Source organism: Peromyscus californicus, unplaced genomic scaffold, assembly GCF_007827085.1.
Source record: "Peromyscus californicus insignis strain IS unplaced genomic scaffold, ASM782708v3 Scaffold_6__1_contigs__length_162567912, whole genome shotgun sequence".
Lineage (NCBI taxonomy): Eukaryota > Metazoa > Chordata > Mammalia > Rodentia > Cricetidae > Peromyscus > Peromyscus californicus.
Window position 1 is genome coordinate 18,616,236 of NW_026294584.1, and position 17,537 is coordinate 18,633,772.

A 17,537-nucleotide genomic window follows, 5' to 3' on the forward strand; every position below is an offset into this window, starting at 1 on the left:
CATAACCTATGTGTTTGCCTACTACCCTATAAAGCATTCCAAGTATGTGAATTTTGTTTGGTTAATTTAGGAAAATATATATATTATCCTATGCAGTTAATATGGATTTTCTCCTAATATGAATTTGCTCCTGCCTCTAGCTTACTGAGAGCTGGGTGTGTGTTGATGGCATTCTTAGGTCCTTACCTGGTTTCTGGTCACCTTTTTATGCCATCATGTGAGAGAGCATTTTATTTGCTCTAAAATGGGAATGGTAGTACCTGCTTCCTAGGGGTGAGAAAGGAAATATGAAAACATCTTAGAACAGGGCTTAGTATATAAGTAAATGATATGCATCATCAACTGTATTTGTGGACAATGAAATCACAGCTGGAGTGTTATTCATTTTTCAAAGTCACTCTGCAAACGTGGAACCAGAGCTTAAATCCAGTGCTCTTCCTGTCTGCATCTATTACCACGTGACTCAGAAATTGCCCACTGTCAGGTCTCATCACATTTCCACAGGGCACCTGGTGTGCTTGAATTTCATGGCCATATCCATTTCTTGGCTGGGTCTTTGTCTTCTTCCCAAAGGGCTAGTTAGCACAGTGCACAATGCCTGTGGATCCTTGGTGAGATCCCTTCAATTTTGTGTGCCTCTACATTTAATATTAGAGCCTATTGCTAGCAAAAAAAATAACAGGCCTTGCTTTGTAAATGTTAGAATCCATGGTTACACCATGTACAGGCGAGTGCTCGAAAGTATTTTCTTTTATGCATTCTTGTGGAAAATTCCCTGAAGGACCCTCTTCTGACTGCTAAGAAATTCATGTGACACTGTCACTGTTGCCAGCCATACCAGCTCCAAAGGAAATTCTAACTGGTATGCTCAGTTCTACCTCAGTTGTGGAGAAAATATTCTCTTTAAGGTATACTCCTCTCCCGACCTTCATTCAGGGGGGTGAAGCATGGGCTGCTGAGTGAAAGGAAACCTGCAGGGAATAGAAATGTCATACTGGGGCAGCTCAGCAATGAGTTCCTTCCATGCTGTCCCCTCGCCCCACGGCGGCTTGTCCCCAGTTCCTGCTACGTTTCTTCTGTTCCTTCTCCTTCCCAGACATCTTACTGCATTCTGTGCTTCTATCCCCAACCCTATCTGATGATCAAAGCCACAGAAGAAGCAGGTGGTGTGAGAACATATTTTAGCTCACACTTAGATCAACAGTGACTCAGATTCATTGTTTCAAATTTTTTGAAAGTTGGACCAAATGACACTGAATGCTAGGGAGAAGCAAAGAAAACGAAAATGTGTGAAAAGTCAGCCGTTGTGTTCATGTGATGGGGAAACGATGCTGGTGTTGATCAATGTCTGTCACTGTTTTCAGTAGGGGTCTCCATAGTTGGAGATTTATAACTCAAAGGACTCGATATTTCCCCCTCCAGTCTGATATGTCTACACGTACATCCCTCCTTCTCCCTGCTTCACTGCCTAAACAAACAAATATGCCACCTGCTATCTGTTTCTATAGATCATGGGGTGGTTATTTGAAAATTCATTTAGGCTGAGGTGCATCAGTTACCTCTTCTGAGTCATTAATCTTTGCCACAAGGCTTGTTGTAAGCAAAATAACTGCAACTCATGTCATTGAGATTTAAGTGTGTGTCAATAAAATTCTAAATGAGATTATAACTAGTGACCATCCACAGATGCAACGTTGGCAGCACCTGATGCACTCAGAGAGTACCTTACCACTGGAAACTGACATACTCAGTAAGTTGTACCTTATTGGAAACTGACATAGTAAGTACTTTATTGTTGTAAAATATTTTATTGAGTGGCCATTTAATGCTTCTCAGAACACTTTGGAAATAAACCCATTATGATTTTTATAATTTAAATTTCATCAATCACTTGGAGCATAGTAAAGAATTATAAGTGTCTTTTAAGTGTGAGATGTTTGACTAGTATTTAACCACACTGATAAGAATTTGGATCTTATGTTTAAAATGCTTAAAGCATCTTTTTAATTTAAAAAAAATTAAGCCCAGATACGTTTTGTCAACTCTTTTCTTTTCCTTTGCCCCCTTCCAATCACCCCTGCCTTCAGAATTTAAGTTTATATTAAGGATTTGATGAAAAGGAATTTTGGAAAAAAAAAAAGATGATGTCATACAAGGCTTTGTACCAGAGAGGAAGCATGTAGGCTTTGACTGTTTGAACTCTTGTTTTCTATGCTTTGGGGACAATGTGTAAATGTGTGTAGAAGGCACAGGTTTAGCAGTGATACTACTGTACTAAAATTGTCTGCTTGTAGACAGTAAATAGTATTTTACTCAAATCAGATATTCTTGTGAATATAGAAAAGGGCAAGATCTCTCCTCTCCATGATGTGGGAGCTCCATGATGGATATTCATATAGGTGGGAGTGGTGAAGGGCAGGTGGTGTTGGCTGTCTTTTGTGAAGCAAAAGTTCAATATCATAACGTTCATCAGCATCAAGTAATGACAGAGACAGCTAAAATAGGCAGTTGTCAGGGGGACAAGATACAGTGCTGGGAAGCTTCTAGAGAAAAATAGGTTTTGAAGCAGGTAGGAAACTTAGCAATCAGATATCCAATGTCCATAGACCTGTATGGCCAGGAAGAAAAGTATTTTCTGCAGGAACCCCAGATACTTCCTGAGGATTTCCAGTGATAGCAAACTTGCTTCTTTTCAACCATGAGGGTTTTCAGGGATAGCCCTGATCATCAGAGGGCTTCCTTGACATAAAGTTGCACCTCATAGTACCAACACTAATTGGCTGTGTTCTATCCTCTGTCCAGAAGTATCTCCCTTCCATTAATGCTATCTACAAATGTAATGACTGTTGGCCAACAAATCACATACAGAATTTTAACCATTTTGAGCATGTGGTCAACTACACATCTTAAATTAAGTTAATCAGAACTGTGAAAATCTATCTCTTTTGCTGTTTATTTGTAGAGTGGATTATCTTAAATTTATATTTAAAGTAATTTCCTTCTAAATATCATTTTGTTTTTTGAGTGGTTAATCTTCATTGTCAACCTGATTGGATTTGGAGTAACCTGGGAGTTGATAATATTCGAGAGAATTTTATCTGAAACAAGATGACCTTCAGCATGAGCAGCTGAGGTCCTAGACTAGGGAAAAAAGACTCAGCAGGCTGAACACCAGCATTCATCTCTCATTGTTTTCTGACTGTGGGTGCAGTCCAGTCAGCTGCCTTCTACTCCCAACATTATGCATTTCCTGCCATGACGAACTGTACAAACCAAACTGTAAGCCAAAGTCAGCACTTCCTCCTTTAAGTTACCTTTGTGGAGTATCTGATCAAAGTGATGGAAAAGATAACTGCTTTTGTCAGGTTGCAGACTGTCTAGGATTTTTTAAAATTTAAATTGCATCGTTCAAAATATGAAGTATGTCCCATTTTTATTCCTAGGTCTTCATTCAAGTGGAGAAAGTGGAAATATTTTTGTGAGGTTTGTTGGAGGGCTGCAGAGATTTTTGAGAGAAATCTCAGTGTACAGCTCAGGCTGGCCTGAAACAAAAGATCTTCTTGTCTCAGCCTCCTGAGTGTCGAGATCACAAGTATGGACTCCTGTGCCTCACCTAATATTCTGACATTCTTATTACTTGAAAGCATGTTCACTTTCGGTGTTGACCATGTATTTTTATACATGCTCATGAATTATTCTTTAATATTTGACTTTTAAAGCCTGCCAAGTATTCCATGAGAAGGTCACAAGATAGTTGGACAGGAAGTCTAATTCCTCTTAATAAATTGAACATTATTCATTAATCCCAAATTTTGGGGAAGTCTCTTCCATTCATATAATTTGCAGAAGTTTCTGCTAGTCCTCATTTCTAGTTCTTTTATAAGTACAAGGATTTGTACTTTGAATTCATGTAAAGTAGCCAACAGTTTATTAACTTAATGAAATGGTGTTAACATCTGACTTTCATTTATCTTAATTGCATTTTATTCCCTTTCTAATTGTGAGTATTCATTTAAAAAAAACCTAACTGATATGAGTTCATAAACCTTCAGCTATGACTTATTTTTCTCCATTTTTCCTTCTCAGGGTGCATGCAACCCCCTGAGAACTGTGCTGACTTCCTGTATTATAGACAGTTCTATACATTCTATCCCCTTGGAGGGTCTCTGCCACTCATTTGTGTTTCACATGAACTCCAGGTACACACTTCTGGTGCTTTCTTGTCTTTCCCAAGGGAGGTAAGCTGTGCAGACATTCTGCCCTCTGCTGATTCTTCTGATTCAGAGTGATTGTATGGAACCATGTAGGTAGAAGTGTGTGTGTGTATGTGTGTGTGTGTGTGTGTGTGTGTGTGAGAGAGAGAGAGAGAGAGAGAGAGAGAGAGAGAGAGAGAGAAGAGAGAGAGCAAATGAGAGTGTGAATATGTGTGAATGTGTGTGCATGTATGTGAATGTGTGTGCATGTGTGAGAGTGTGTGTGTGTGTGTGTGTGTGTGTGTGTGTGTGTGTGTGTGTGTGTTTCATTAGGACCTGAATTCTTTTTTTTTTTTCAGGTCCCAACTGATTTATTTATTTATTTAATGAAGAAAAATTTTTAATTCATTTTACATACCAATCAAAGATCCCCCTCTTTCCTCCTCCCACCCCTCCAGCCTCCTGATCCCAACCCACCCCCATCCCCTCCTCCAAGAAGGTAAGACCTCCCATGGGGAGGTACATTTAGTAGAGGCAGGTCCAGGCCCCTCCCCCTGCCTCAAGGCTGTGCGAGGTGTCCCATCATAGGTAGTGGGCCCCAAAAAGCCTGCTCATGCACCAGGATGGATTCTGATCCTATTGCCAGGGGGCCCCTTAAGCAGGTCAAGCTGCACAACTGTCTTCTTAAGGAAAAGCCTTGGCCTGAATCTGACACTTAACTATTATTTGTGTCATTCTGGGAATTTTACTTTTGTAAGTGTTCCTAAGCATACTTCTTACATCTGTAATGTGAGAATTATAACATCTGCATCGAAGACATTGAGACAATTTATGTGGAAGTCCTCTAGGCAGCTCCTCACACCAGCCATGCTCTGTTCAGTAGCTGCAGACAGCTCTCTATCCTGTAGTTTGGTGGTCAATACATGAATGCGCCAGTTGAAACTGATTTCCTTTTATCCAGTGCTCCTTGTTTGGCATTGTCTGAACACCCAATGCCACTTTTCCCATGCTTGTAGACCTTTTTCTCTTCAGAGGGACCTGTGCCTCTCTCTGTTTTCTCTTCACCTGTCCCACCCCTCCCAGGTGCAGTGTTACTTCAGTCATGGCTTCATGTCTTTCCTCGCCTGCCAAGACTGGTGCGTGTCTGAGGCGTCTTAGTGATTTCAGTTCCACCGAGAGTTACTGGGAACCTCATTTCTTCAGGTCGACACAGTGGAGCTCAGTGAAGAGCATGGTGGCTTGGTGGTTTTGTTGTAGTAGAGTGTTGAGAGCAGGCTGTGACCTGCTCTAAGTTATTCCACATTTGTACAGCCTGGGTATATGATATCCATCAGGGATCCATAGGCATAGGGGGACGCAAAAGGGCCTCAGTGCATAAATCAAAACCCTTATGAGTCTGGATAGCTTCACTGACATAGACTGTTGGACAGAAATACAAGAGGCAGACTTACAGATGTACCAAGAGTTAACCTTGTTCTCTCCAAAAATAGATGACTGGAAAAAAATCTTTTTACCTTGTTAAGGTAACTGTACCATGTGTGTTTTTTTATGTAATTGTTTTTTATGTAATTCTTTATATGTCATTCTATGTTGACACAGAATGTACAAACCTCAGTCTGCCCCCCAAATTCCCTAACGTAGCTGAGTAACAAAACCTGTGACCACTTCTGTTCTTCCCATTCATTCTGTCTTATGCTGAAATTGTTGCTTTTTATTTTTTATTTCTTAGCATGCCTATTTTATACATGTGTGTATGCATGTATGTGTGAATGTGAATATTTTGAGGATACATATATTAAAAGGCCTATGGTAACATAGTTATAAACTTAGATACTCCTAATGTCTTAAAATGTATTGAAATGGGACTTGGAGTTTCTTAGGTGTTTTATGAAACCTTAAAATGCTATTTGCTTATATAATACAGCGCTCATTGGAGTCAAAAGTAAAAGTTTCCCTAAGTCCTGAAATGTTACAACTGCTACATAGGTTTTGATAAGGATTTCCTTCCAAACAAGTTCTGAGAAAATTAATTTAAAACATGTTTAATCTTTTAAAGTCAAGAGTAACAGAAGAGTAATTTGGTGTTAAAATATTTTGTACCAATCAAACTACCTAGAAGTAACATACATGAAAAATCTTGTATTAGATTAATTGCTATGGATTTCTTTTTATGAAACCAGAATCATCCTGATACCCAAACCACATAAAGATACAAAGAAAATTACAGACCAATCTTCCTGATAAACACAGATGCAAAATTCTTTTTCTTTCTTTCTTTTTTTTTTTGTTTTTGTTTTATGTTTTTTTGAGTCAGAGTCTCTCTGTGTAACAACCCTGGCTGTCCTGGAACTCACTTTGTTGACTAGGCTGGCTTTAGATTCATAGAGATCCACCTCTTTCTGTCTCCTGAGTGCTGGGATTAAAGGAGTGTGCCACTATGCCCAGTTCAGATGCAAAAATTCTTAATAAAATACTTGCAACCGAATTCAAGATAACATTAAAAAGATCATTCATTATGACCAATTAGGCTCCATTCCAGAGATGTAGAGGTGGTTTGACATATATAAATTAATAAATGTAATTTGTTGCATAAACAAACACAAGGGCAAAATTTACACGATCATCTTAATAGATGTAGAAAAGGCCTTTGACAGAATCCAACATCCCCTTAAGATCAAAGTCCTTAAGAGGCTAGAGATGGAAGTAACACACCTGAACACAGTAAAAGCTATATGTTATGAACCTATGGCCAACATCATGCAAATGAAGAAAAAGTTGAAGCATTTCCACAAAGATAGGACAAGACTTCTCTTGAGATGATCCTGTGCTTTTTGTCTGCACATCTGTTTATATAAGGAATTATATTTGTGTTCAACACAGTGCTTTAAGTCTTAGCTGGACAATAAATCAAGAGAAGGAAATAATAGGCAAAAGGGAAAAGAAGTTGAAATATCCCTATTTGCAGACTTTGTGATTCGAATAATAAGAGACCCTAAACATGCCACTGAAAACATTTAGAACTGATAAACCTCTTGCAAAATAACAGGATACAATGTCAACAGACTGAAATCAGTAGCCTCCCTGTACACCAATGACATACAGAAAAAGAAATATGTAAAATAATGCCATTCACAATGGCCACACAGACACAGACAGACACAGACATACAAACAAACACACACACAAATACACACACACACAGACACAGGCACACACACACACACACACACACACACACACACACACACAGGCACACACACACACACACACACACACACACACACACACACACACACACCCCTCTGAAATAAAGATAACCAAGGAAGTTAAAAAACTCTACAATAAAAACTTTAAGGTGCTGAAGTAAGAATTTGAGGAAGATACAAGACGGCAGAAAGATGTCCCACACTCATTGATTGAATTGATATTGTAAAAATAGCCATCCTGCCAGAAGCAATCCACAGATTCAATGTGATTCCAATGAAAATTGCAGTTATTCTCTATGGATACAGAAAATAACAATCTCAAATTTTATACAGATCCACCAAAGCGCACGGATCACCAAACAATTCTGAGCAAAAGAACAGTGCAGGCAGTATCTCCATATCTGATTTCTAGATATTAGAGTCATAGTAGTACAAACAGCAGGGCACTGGCAGGTCACCAGACACAGATTGGTGGAACAGAGGACTCAGATCAAACTCCACACAACTACCGCTACTTGATTTTTGAAGATGACGAAAGATGCCTTGGAAAAAAGAGCCCTTTCAACAAACAGTGCTGAGAAACCTGGATTTTAACATGCGGCCAAATGAAACTAGAACCTATCCTTTACCATTCATGAAACTGAACTCCAGTTGGAGCAAGGACCTCAAAACAAGACCTGATACCATGAAAGTGCACGAGGTAAAAGTAGGAATCATGTGTCGACTTACAGTTCCAGTAAGGACTTTCTGAGCAAGACTCCAGGGCACAGGAAATAAGACCCAGTAATTAACAAATGGAATCTCATGAAATAAATAAGCTCTGGACAGCAAAGGAGACTTGTCCACTGAGCGAAAAGGCAGCACACACAATAAGAAAGCAACACTTTGCCAGTTAGTTAAACATCTGACAGAGAAATGGTGGTGTTGCTGTTATCAGGATAACTGGCTACTCTCTGATTACACTGGAGACCCACTCCATAGGCGAGAATCCATGCTTGGATCCGCTCCCCCTGGATCTGGTCCTGCCCTCCATCCCTGCAGCCTCTATGGTCCTACATCCGGCATTGCGTACTTCACTTGGCGCTGATGCTCAGCTCAACTCTCACTCTGCAACTTGACTCTGGTGGTGTCTCCAGCAGAATCCCAGTAAGATTTGCTATTTGATCTGTCCAGAGATTCCCTTCATATCTCTGTCAACTTCTCACTTCTGCTTCTCAGAAAGGCCTCACTGGAACGCCGTGGACTCTTTCTGAAGACTAACTCTTGAAGGCATGCTTTAACCTATTTTTGCGTGGACAGCTAGGGATGCAGTAGGTGGGTAGATAGATGATAAACATGATAAAAGTGAGTAGATAAACTCATTTGCTGAGTGATGTGCAAAAAGGTTTGGAGGAAAAACTTCCTCAGGTTTATGATACAGTTTGTTTCTGGCAAGGGAGGGCCTGTAGTCCTCACATGATTTCCTATTAAGTTTGTTGAAATATTGAAATAGTGTATCCCTGGAATAAGCCCTATTTTATTATCATACACAATTTCTCCCATCCTTTGCCAAGCTGATTTGGTAATATTTTTAGGGGTCTTTTATTTATATTCTAGAGGAATATTGATTGGTTTGTATTTTTTCTTTCCTGAGCTCTGAACAGTTCTGGTATCAGTTAATAGCTTAATTAAACGAAGTGGGGACTTTTTTTCTTTTATTTTCTAGAAGAGCTTGCTTCTAGAAGAGTTGGTATGAACTCTCCTTTAAGCATTTGGTACAGTGCTTACAGTCAGAAACAAACTGGCTCTCAGGATTTCTTTTTTGCCACAACTTTAACATTACAAATTCAGTTTTCTTCTTAATGCACAGAGGGATTTCAAATAATTTAATCATGTAGAATCATTTGTGATATCGTCTATCCTTTTATGACTACAAGGTCTGTACTAGTACCCATTTTCTTTGTAGTGTTACCAGCATACTTGGCTAGCTTTTCTCTTGTTTTGTAATCCTTGCTAGAGCTTTGTCAGCCCCATTGAGCCAGTCTTGCCAGGAATCTTAGTTTTGTTGTATTGACTTTCTCAATCACCTTAATGCATTCAATTTTGTTGATTTTTGCTCTAATTTTAATATTCCATCTTTTATTTCTTTGATCTTCTGTTTTGTTGGGCACAAACGTTATTACCATGAGATGCTGCCTCCTTTTTGATGGAGGCAGTTAGTGTTGTAAGCTTCACTCAGCACCAATTTACCTTCTATCCATGAGTTTTATTATGTCCGATTTTCACTTTCACTCAGTTCAATTTGTCTTCTGATTTTCCTCGAAGCTTCTTCTTTGATCTACAGATCGTTTATAACTGTGCTGCTTAGCTTCCAAGTGGTTAGAGATACCTCTATTCTCGTTTCTGCTATTGATCCCCTTGATATCAGTTCAACACAGAGAAAAGAATGCCAGAAAAGCAATTTGAAAAAAAAAAAAGTCAACACCCATTCATGACAGAAACACTCAGAGAAGGAAGTAGAAGGAACCTACTCAAGTTGACTTAAAAATGCTACCAGTGATGCTGGTGTTGACTGTGACAGGTTGAGTTTGTTTTCACTTAAGACTGGGGAGAAAGCAAGGATGTTTGCTCTAAACACTCTTACTCACCGTTATCCTGGGATTTATTTAAATAGTCATCAAGATGGTTTGGTAGTATTGTCAGGGTGGGCATATAGACCACTGAAACATAATTGAAAGTACAGAGACAGGCCCACATATATGTACTCAATGGGTTTTCAACAGAGCACAAAGACAATTTATTGCAGAAAGAATGAAACCCTTTACAAGTGTTCAGAGAAAGTGGATATCTCTACACAAAACAAAGAGCACATACACAAACACAGATTGCCTAACACACCCCAAAACAAAAGTAATCAGGCTTAATGCGCAGTGTGTATCACATACAAAAATTCACTCTAAACGAGTCCTACGCCAAGTTCAAAACAGGAAATATTTATAAATTTTCTTCCCTAAAAATTAAAAACTTCTGCTCTCTAAAAAACAAATGAAGAAAAAGGCCATGTGTTTGATAAGGAATTTCAATTAGAGTCATATAGAAGCAGGTTCTCTAATCAGGGGAGCCAAAATCCAATTAAATCAGCAAACTATTTGAATAAACTGTAGTTCACTCTAAAAGATCTACTGACTGACAACGGGGCCATAGAAAGACACTTAACATCTGTCCTGTCTTCAGCCCGTCCCTCCACTAAGAACCTGGAAGAATTATGAGGGTCTTCAGGGCTCCTGCAAATGAGTGAGGGACTTGTCTCTACTGTTCACTTTGACTTTCATCAATACAGACTCTGCTGCAGAATTCATAACTGTGCCTTATACTAGAGTTACCTTGGAGACAATTTGTTTGCTGTCCTTTATGAATTCAAGAGGCTTAGAGTCCTCCTGAGTGTCACAGGGCTCCACGGGCACCAACCCAAGGCCCTCTGCTGTGTTTTACCTTTTTGTGTCCTGCATAAAAACAGGCTCTATGCAGAGGCAATACCCAGTAACTTCTACATCAGTTGTGATACACAAAACCTCGAAGAATCTCCTTGGGGAAGGGCAGCCACTCTTTGCAGAGCGTTACTCCCACACTTCGTTGGCATTTTCTTTTTTTTTTTTTTTTTTTTTTTGGTTTTTCGAGACAGGGTTTCTCTGTGTAGCTTTGTGCCTTTCCTGGAACTCACTTGGTAGCCCAGGCTGGCCTCGAACTCACAGAGATCCGCCTGGCTCTGCCTCCCAAGTGCTGGGATTAAAGGTGTGTGCCACCACTGCCCAGCCGGCATTTTCTTTAGAACAAAGCACACAGAGCCTCTGAATGGCACGTGCTACTGTCATAAAACATCGTATTTGATATCATGCTGTCCTATAGGGCTCTATTCAAGCTTCATCTCTAGGCCTGTTGTTGATTTTTCACAGAATATTTCTAAATTCTCAGTCCAGGCTGGAGAGATGGCTTAGCAATGAAGAGCATTTGCTGCACTTGCAGAGGACCTGGATTCTGTTCCCAGAACCCATATTGGTCAATCCACAGCCACCTATAACTTTAGTTCAAAGGGATCATCCCAGCCTCCATTGGCACCTGCCACACGCGCGCGCGCACACACACGCACACACACAATAAAAAATACATAAATTTTAAAATAAAATTCATTCAGTCCAGCCAATTCCTGCCATTAGTAAATAACAGGGGTAATGGAGACTGTCTTTGTGTCTCTGTTTGACAGTGATTGAATACTACATTCTCAGAATTAATTCTTAGTATTCAAACCTGTCAGTCGTGATACAAGAGATCAACTGTGTCTGTTTTCTCTTGGGGGCTGGTATTTTAACTAAGTTTTATGATCTGTGCTTCTCTAAATGTACCTGTTTCTTCCAAAGAATGAGTTGGACGAAGATAGGGATGGGATAAGAGGTGATGGTTGAGATTTCGTTATTATTTTCGAGCGGTCAGCTGGTGTGTAGTCTATTTGATCTTTAATGGAGGAGGTTTATGATTTAGTTCCTTAATGTCAGACACAATATAAAGGGAATCTGTAGCTTCAAATAATATCAATAAATCCTAATTGTGCAAAATGTCCTTAGGCACGATTCAGAGTACATACATAGACTCACAGCACAGAACTACTGTTTTCAGTTTGATTCCTGGTCCTCTGAGGATGCCATGAGTGGATATTGATTAGATGAGCAAGGGAAATCTTCTACTTTGGAATCATCATCAAATAATTGATTTGGTTGATTTATTTAAGGTATATTTGTATTTAGAAATATCATGCTTAATTTTCTCTGTCAATTTTATCGATTTTCCCAGGTGGGGGTTGGGTGTCCAGACATCTTGTCAAACATTATTTTTGACATTTCTGGGTGAGATTAACATTGAAATCAGCCAACTGTATAAAAAATATTACCCACTTTACTGTGTTTGAGTCTTGCCCTATCAGTTGTAGCCCTAACTAGAACAAATTGCTTAACTGTCCTCAAGGCAGGATTTCTCATGCCTGATTGCCTTTGAGCTAAGGCAACAGCTTTTCCTGACTTCAGATCTGAACTAAAACATTAGTTAGACCTGCAGCCATTCTGACTGTAGCAATACCACCAGCTCTCCTGGCTTTCCAGCTTATCAACTAGCCCTACAAATCTTGGGATTTGACAACCTACCATAACTGCACAAGCCAATTCCTTGTAATAAATTAGCCTGTCTCTTTCTCTGTCTCTATGTTTGTCTCTCTGTCTCTGTCTCTGTTTCTGTGTATTCTCTCTCTGTATGTCTCTGTCTCTGTCTATGTCTCTCCATGTCTTTCTGTGTCTCCCCCTCTCTCTCAAACACACACACACACACACACACACACACACACACACACACACACACACACACACACACATTTTCTGTTGTCTTTGTTTCTCAGGAAAGGCACAATTCTACATTTCCTTAGTGTGAATAAGCCTTCTAGACCCTGTAGAGAGATGAACATGGGTTAGATTTTCTGGTGTCATTGTTCCTGCTGAGCCCAACAATTTTAGCTTCTATGACATTTGCTGTTTCAGGAACAGACCCAGGATTTTAAAAAGCCCTGCTCCGACTAAAGCCTTGCCTCCATGCTGCTCCAGGAAAATCTTGCTGTTCAGAAGAAAACTCAACACCCAGATGAGTAAACCTGAAAAATAGGATCTATTTTCAATGCAAAAGGAGTTAGACTGTATGTCTAATCAAATTGGTAGCCCCCCCCAATTCTACTGCTGACAGTGAGCATTTATTCCTATATCAGTTTATAAGTAAAATAATACAAAACTGAGCATGGGTTGAAGCTCCTGGACTGACAAAGCAGCTCGAGCCAGTTGGACAGTGCCAGATGTTTTAGACAAAATATGTCAGAAGGTGTATTCTAAAATAAATGCACAGGTTTGGAGAGAAAAATGTCCTATGTGGTAGATTTGTGTAAAAATGTCTATTGTAGATTTGTGGTAAATGGATGTCTGAAATGAGTGGGTCACAAAGGACTTAAAGTCAGAAGGAAAAAGAAATCATGACTCCTAAGAGTAGATCTGAAGTCACTGTGGGGGCACAAGAAAGTCATTGAAAGCTTATGTTCAGTGCTGAGTATCCTCCAGAGACCCCAGACTGTGGAATCCTCAGCTTTCAGAAGGACACCCATAAGAAATTCCAGCACAAGCCCTCAGCGAAAGCAGCCCCCACAACCAATTTGATTTCCTAGTTCAGTTAGATTTTCAGTTTATTCCCACTTCTTAGAATTGAAGACCACACATTTTCAAGTGGAAAACACGGCTTTTCCATGCATTTTCCACACCATTTCTTACACAATAGCATTGTTCAAAAAGATGGACATAAGCAGAAGGATTTCATAATGCCACAGGATGTTTAGAAAAGAGGATCTCCATATCGAGTGCAGTACAGCCCTTAGTGTTTACTACTCCCCAAATTGTGGGGTTTCATGGTTTCATCCAGTTACCATTTCTGTGTTGACATATAATAACTCACCCATGATGGCACCTACTTTGAGCTAAACTGACTAAAATCCGTTGCTAGGGTTGTAAACACTTCATTCCCAGTCCTTGCAAAGGAAACCTTGAGTGTCACAAACTCACTCTGTCTGAGCCAGTTCAATGTCAGCCTTTTCAGCTGTGTGAGCCAATGCTCTGTTTTGATATTTTATCTGTGTACCCCAATAAAGCTTATCTGAGGATTAGAGGGAAAAGCCAGCCACTGTAGTAAACATAGAAGTCAGGCAGTGGTAGCACATGCCTTTAATTCCAGCATTCAGGAGGTAGAGATCCATTTGGATCTCTGTGAGTTCAAGGCCACACTGGGAACAGAGCCAGGCATGGTGGCACATGCCTTTAATTCCAACACTAGTTAACCATAAAGGTTTGGAGGTCTGTACAGATAGACAGGAAGTGGCAGAGTTGGGCAGAAAGAGGAAGTGATGTAGCTGGGCAGAGAGAGGAAGTGAGATGGCAGGGACAGAAAGGCATATAGGTGTGGGTATACAGGAAGTAGGTCTCTTTGGAGGCTGAGGAGTTGGTGAGGTGGGGTTGTCTGTGGCCTGTCCTACTCCTCTGATCTCTTCTCACCCCAATATCTGGCTCCGGGTTTTTTTTTTTTTAATTAATAAGATCATTTAGCAGTTTGTCTTCCAGTGCACTGCTTTTCTAACCTTAAACTGACTTGCTTTTCTGTACTTGCAACTAAGTCTCTCACTTAATAATGTCGTCCAAACCACTCCTGTTGTATTCACTGTTGCTGAAGAGAAAAACCACATGGCATCTTTATACTTCACATATAAATTTAGGAATTTTCTTATTCTTGCTAAGCCTCAAATCAACAGAGCCAGGCATGGTGGCTGGTAGAAAAAACAGATTTAAATACATTCCTGTAGTTCAACAGGAAATATTTTTGATTGGTGTTTTCTCAGAGATGCTTTGTGAAGGTTAGTTTTTGTCTACTTGACACAAACTATTTACCTGGGAGGAGGGAACCTCAATTGTGAAATTGCCTCCATCAGATTGGCCTGTAGGCATGTGCCCTAGAGTTTACTATTGCTGTGAAGAGACACCATGACCACAGCAACTCTCATAAAGAAAACATTTAATTGAGGGTGGCCTGCTTACAGTTTCAGAGGTTCCACCTATTATGATCATGGTGGGGAGCGTGGCAGCGTGCAGGCAGACATGGTGCTGGAGCTGAGAGTGCTACGTCTTGCAGGCAACAGGAAGTCGACTGACTGTCACACTGAGGGAAGCTAGAGAGAAAGTGCTGTGGGATGTTCTGTATGGCAAATGTGTTGCTAATTAGTCAATAAATAAAACACTGATTGGCCATTGGCTAGGCAGGAAGAATAGGCGGGACAAGGAGGAGAATAAAGCTGGGAAGTGGAAGGCTGAGTCAGAGAGACACTGCCAGCCACCATGATGAGAAACAGCATGTGAAGGTGCCGGTAAGCCACGAGCCATGTGGCAAGGCATAGATTTATAGAAATGGATTAATTTAAGCTGTAAGAACAGTTAGCAAGAAGCCTGCCACGGCCATACAGTTTGTAACCAATACAAGTCTCTGTGTTTACTTGGTTGGGTCTGAGCGGCTGTGGGACTGGCAGGTGAGAGAGATTTGTCCTGACTGTGGGCCAGGCAGGAAAACTCCAGCTACAAATGGCGTCCAACGTGGTGGCAGGAGTTACCACCTAAAACCTAAGATTCTAAAACCGAGCTAAAAACAGTTCCTAATTGTCTCTCTCAAATGGGCGGCAGCTGCCGGTTTGAGCTACTTGTGGGTTCCTAGTGTGCGCACTTGACCTGCAGTTTGGCGGGAATGAGGCCTCTGCAAGTGGCACATTAAACTGCTTGGTGGATTTAGCCTTTGCTGGTACAAAACAAAAAAAGAGGTTTCTGGACTACACACTGCTTGGATAAAAGCATAGACCCATGATAGCTCCCAGAGCTGGTGGAAAAGGTAACACTGCCATGTTGGGAAGTAAGGTGGGTGGAGCCAGCAGCCACAGCTGCTGCAGTTTAAGGCAATAGATTCACAATAAGACAGATTCAGATGTAATAGTTTACAATGTGTGTAAAAGATACGTAGGCTTGAAAGAGACAAAAAAGGTGATATATAGAGTTATAGAAACAAATACATAGTTTTAAAAAATAAAGTCTTTAAAGAGACAGTAAAACTAATATAAAAAATAAGCCACGTAAAGATGAATATTACACAGAGAATCTGGATTGTGTTGTCTTTGGGATTTTTAACTGCAGAAAAAACATTTGATCATAAAAGATGTTGAGTTAAACCAATATGTATATTTTAAAGATACCATGACTTCAAAATTTGGATATAAGGATATGTTGCTTTGGAAAGGAGACTCTGCTTTTGTTCCCACAGAAAGCCAGAGGCTATGGATTTGTTACAGATTAAGATACATCAGGTTTGACCAGCCAAGACCCCCTGAAAGTCTCCGATGACACCATGGCCCAGATGATCCAACATCCAGAACGGTTTGAAGGCATCTGGCTCAGACGATACAGCCTCATGGACTATTCCATAATCCTAAAATTTTCTTTGTTTCCCCATAAGATACAGCGCCCCCCTCCAGCAGGAAGTAGTAAGAGAAGCTACGCCCAAATTATATGTAATTTTACTTTGTTAAGGTTAAAACCTTCCATACTTACCTGGCAGGGGAGATACCATGATCACGAAGGTGGTTTTCCCAGGGCGAGGCTTATCCATTGCACTCCGGATGTGCTGACCCCTGCGATTTCCCCAAATGCGGGAAACTCGACTGCATAATTTGTGGTAGTGGGGGACTGCGTTCGCGCTCTCCCCTTAAAATAAAAAAAAAAAAAAAAAAGGTTAAAACCTTCCTTTTTGAAAAAAAAAAAGGGGGGGAAGTGCTGTGGGATGTTCTGTATGGCAAATGTGTTGCTAATTAGTCAATAAATAAAACACTGATTGGCCATTGGCTAGGCAGGAAGTGTAGGCAGGACAAGGAGGAGAATAAAGCTGGGAAGTGGAAGGCTGAGTCAGAGAGACACTGCCAGCCACCATGATGAGAAACAGCATGTGAAGGTGCCGGTAAGCCACGAGCCATGTGGCAAGGCATAGATTTATAGAAATGGATTAATTTAAGCTGTAAGAACAGTTAGCAAGAAGCCTGCCATGGCCATACAGTTTGTAACCAATACAAGTCTCTGTGTTTACTTGGTTGGGTCTGAGCGGCTGTGGGACTGGCAGGTGAGAGAGATTTGTCCTGACTGTGGGCCAGGCAGGAAAACTCTATCTACAAGAAAGAGTCCTCAAAGCCGGCCCCCACAGTGACACACTTCCTCCAACAAGGCCACACCTCCCAATAGTGCCATACTCTTTGGGGACCATTTTCTTTCAAACCACCACAGTATGTCTGTGGGCATTTTCTTGATTGATTGGTGTGGGGAGGGTTCACTCCACTGTGAGCAGTGCCAGCACCTTGGGCATGTGGTTCTGGGTTGATAAGAAAGTAAGCTGAACAGCTGGGTGGCGTGGTAGACACCTTTGATCCCAGCACTCAGGAGGCAGAGGTAGGCAGCTCTCTGAGTTCGAGGCCAGCCGAGTTTACAGAGCTGGTTCCAGGACTGCCTGG

General features: G+C 40.7%; 1 non-coding gene across 1 annotated transcript; it reads left to right on the forward strand.

Annotated features, from left to right (window-relative positions):
• Positions 1 to 16,582: 16,582 nt before the first annotated feature.
• Positions 16,583 to 16,746, forward strand: LOC128100233 (U1 spliceosomal RNA). The gene has a single exon (XR_008214745.1). It is a non-coding gene; the product is annotated as a U1 spliceosomal RNA (small nuclear RNA).
• The last annotated feature ends 791 nt before the right edge of the window (positions 16,747 to 17,537 follow it).